This window comes from Rhincodon typus, chromosome 37, assembly GCF_021869965.1.
Source record: "Rhincodon typus isolate 14 chromosome 37, sRhiTyp1.1, whole genome shotgun sequence".
NCBI classification, from domain to species: domain Eukaryota; kingdom Metazoa; phylum Chordata; class Chondrichthyes; order Orectolobiformes; family Rhincodontidae; genus Rhincodon; species Rhincodon typus.
The window spans coordinates 1,100,863-1,104,589 of NC_063368.1; positions in this window are offsets into that span (position 1 = coordinate 1,100,863).

Consider the following 3,727-nt stretch of genomic DNA (forward strand, 5'->3'; position numbering starts at 1 on the left):
CCAACACACCCCCTCAGCCCCACGGCACCTTCCCCTGCAACCGCAGAAGGTGTAACCCCTGTCCATTTACTTCCTCCCTCCTCATGATCCAAGGCTCCAAACATACCTTCCAGGTGAAGCAGCACTTTACCTGCACTTCACACAATCTAGTCTCCTGTATTCACTGCTCACAATGTGGTCTTCTCCAGGTTGGGGAAAGGAAACACAGACTGGGTGATTATTTTACAGAACACCTACGTTCTGTCTGCAAAAAAAGGATCCGGGGCTTCCAGTTGCCTGCCACTTCAACACACCATGTTTCCTGGCCAACATCTCTGTCTCAGGCTGACTGCAGCGCTCCAGCGAAGCTCAGCGCAAGCTGGGAGAACAGCCCCTCATTTTCTGCTTGGGAACCATGCAGCCTTCAGGATTCAATATCAAATTCAATCATTTTAGGGCCTGAGTACCTTCTTCCATTCCTTACCCTAACCTCCATGCCCAGGCCTTGTCATCACAGACTGCTACCACAAACACCCATTGTCAGCTACTAATGGTCCCATTAGCAGCTATTGATTCTCCCAGGCTGACATTTACCCATTCCTTTGCCCAATTTCTCTTTTCTCTGTTTGGACTGTATCTCCACTTATTAATTACTCCTCCCCACCCCCACCCATCTTCAACATACATACCAACAGTTTCCCAGCCACCATCAGTTCTGAAGAAGGGTCACTCTGGAACATTAACTCTGCTTTTTCTCCACAGATGCTGCTAGGCCTGCTGAGTTTCTCCAGCAATTTCTGTTTGTGTTACAGATTTCCACCATCCACAGATCTTTGTGCTTTGTTCTGCATATATAATGTCACTTATGTTGAGTGAGGACAGTGCGTGACTGTGAGCCGATGGTGTGACAGGGTTAAACAGAGACAGCGTTAAACAGTATCAATGTATCTTCAGCAGTTGCTGTGATTCACTTGGTTCGAGGCTGAATGAGCAAACTCTCAGGAGTTGAGGAAAGTAAGGACCTTCCCTCAAGAGAAACAAAAATAGAAATTGTTGGAAAATCTCAGCAGGACAGGCAAAATCTGTGGAGAGAAATCAGAGTTAACATTTCAGGTTGAGTGACCCTTCCTCGGAACTGATGGGAGCTAAGAAAATATTGGTTTATATGCAGAAGGTATGGTGGGGGGAGGAGGTAAGGAGTAAATGATAGTTGGGAATAGAGCCCAAAGAGAGAGAAGGACAGTTGGATGGACAAAGGAGTGGATAACAATCTGGCTAGGAGGTGAATAGCTATTAATGGGGACTGTTAGTGGCTAACAATGGGTTGTGTGTAATAGCAGGCTATGTGATAACAAGGCCTGGTGTGTGGGAGTTGGGGTAAGGACATGGGAGTGTTCAAGCCCTAATGTTGTTGAACTCAATATTGAGTCTAGAAGGCTGCAGGGTCCCCAGGCGGAAAATGAGATGCTGTTCTTCTGGCTAGTGCTGAGCTTCATTGGAAGACTACAGCAAGCCTGAGACACAGATGCTGGCCAGGGAACAGGATGGCGTGTTGAAGTTACAGGCAACTGGAAGTTCAGAGTCTTTTTTATGGACAGAACGCAAGTTTCTGGGAGTGGTCACCCAGCCTACGCTTCGTTTCCCCCTTGTAGAGGAGACCATATTGTGAGCAGCGAGTAAAGTAGACTAGATTCTGGGAAGTGCAGGTAAAGCGCTGATTCATCTGGAAGGTGTATTTGAGCTCTGGATACTGAAGAGAGGGGAAATAAACGGTGTTATACCTTCTGTGGTTGCAGGGGAATCTGCCTTGGTGCTTCAGGGGATGTTGGGAGTGAAGGAAGAGTGAACCAGAGTGTCCCGGAGGGAACAGTCCCTGCGAAAGGCTGACAAGGGAGGTGAGGAGAAAACATGTGTGGTGGTGGCATCTTGCTGGAGTTAGCAGCTAATGATCCTTCAAGAGGTCTGCCCTCTCCTCGTCAGAGGTCAGTGCTGTCCCTGTCCAGGCAAGAGGGGAGTACATTGCTGTGGACCTTGCAGCGATTAGAGAGGCATGGGTTGGCGGGGAGGGGAGGGGGTAGGCTGCAAGTGTCTGAGGTAACCACAGGCTGGGATGACTGCTCCACCTCACCTTTTGGTCACTGCTGATAGCCACAATGGTGAGGATTCAGTGATGAGGAGGAGGGTCAAACATCATCCTTGCACAAGACAGTTACTGTCTGGCAGTAACGTGCCGTGAACATTACCTCGCTGTTATTGTATAGCTGCAGGCTATCGTACAGAGTCTATACTGGGAGGATCTGTAAATACTGTCAGTCATACAGGAATGAACACTAGATACGAATCACGTACAAACACCCAGCGCAATCTTCACTCTGCACGTTCCTTCCTCATTGTATTTAGACATTAGCGTGTACACGCACATTGTTCATTCTCTCCATATACATGTGTACACACTCATTGTTCATTCTCTCCATGTACACAAGTGTACACCAACTGTTTATTGTTTGCTCTCCTCATTTACACTAGAGCATATACCAATTGTCCTGTACACTAGCCTGTACTTTTAATCTCCATTGTCATGTACAATAGCATGTATGTCACTGTCCACTCTCCTCGTTTCCACTCACGTATACATTCATTGTCCACTCTATCATACACCTCCTGTGCACAGTCATGGTTCACATTCCTTTTGTACACTCGAGTGAGCACTCACTGTCTACTCCTTTCATATATGCTCACAGTCGATACTCCTTGGGTACTAGAGCAAACACTTAGTGTCAATTCACCTCATATTCACTGTTGTTTATACTGACTGGACACAGACATTGTGTCCACAAGGATATATCCACTCACTGTACAATCCAAGTGACCAGTTGCTGTCACAACCCTCGTGTACACTCACAGTGCACAATCATCATGTACACAAACCTCTGTGCACAGTCTGCGCGATTCTCTGTTCAATAGTGTGTACACAGCCATTGCTCACTGTTTGCAGCACCCACTGTGTCCCAGCTCCAGAACATAGAAGGTTGATGAATTGTCTAGGGACAGTGAGCTCCTGACAGGTTCCAGAATTGTCTTTTCTTAAAACGGGAGAGGGTTAAACATATGAGGCGATAATCTTGTGTTGCATGTTGACATGGATCATAATCTTTCCGATTATTATCTACTCTCAAGGTCTCTTTGTACAATTGAGCTGGATTTGAAGGATGCCATTGTTCTCTGTTTAGATTCAGTCTTTCTTTGTGGGTCACTGGCTGCTGATTGGATCAGGAGTGTCTCGGAGCTCCTCCAGTCTTTGATTAAAACACTCAAGTGTCAGACGCCAAGCTGCACTCACATCTGAGGAGCCTTTCTTCAGATCCAGGTTTTTAAATGAAACAGGAGCCACCGTCTTTAATAAACATTGATTTGATTTGATTTATTACTGTCACCAAGGTACAGTGAAAACTGTTGCCTTACAGGCAGATCATTCAATACACATGCATCAGTGTAACAGAACAGAGTGCAGCTGGAAAAAGGTGTAGAGACAGCAACACTAACATGAAAGAGGTTCACTCAAAATTCTGATAGCAGCGGGGAAGAAGCTGTTCTTGAATCTGCCTTAGAAACTTGTCTTATCAAGGAAGATATGATTAACAGCCAACTATGTCTAAATGCACATCTCCATAACTGCATCCAGACTACCTCAACTCATCCAGACCCCCTCAACTCATCCAGACCCCCTCAACCCATCCAGAACCCCTCA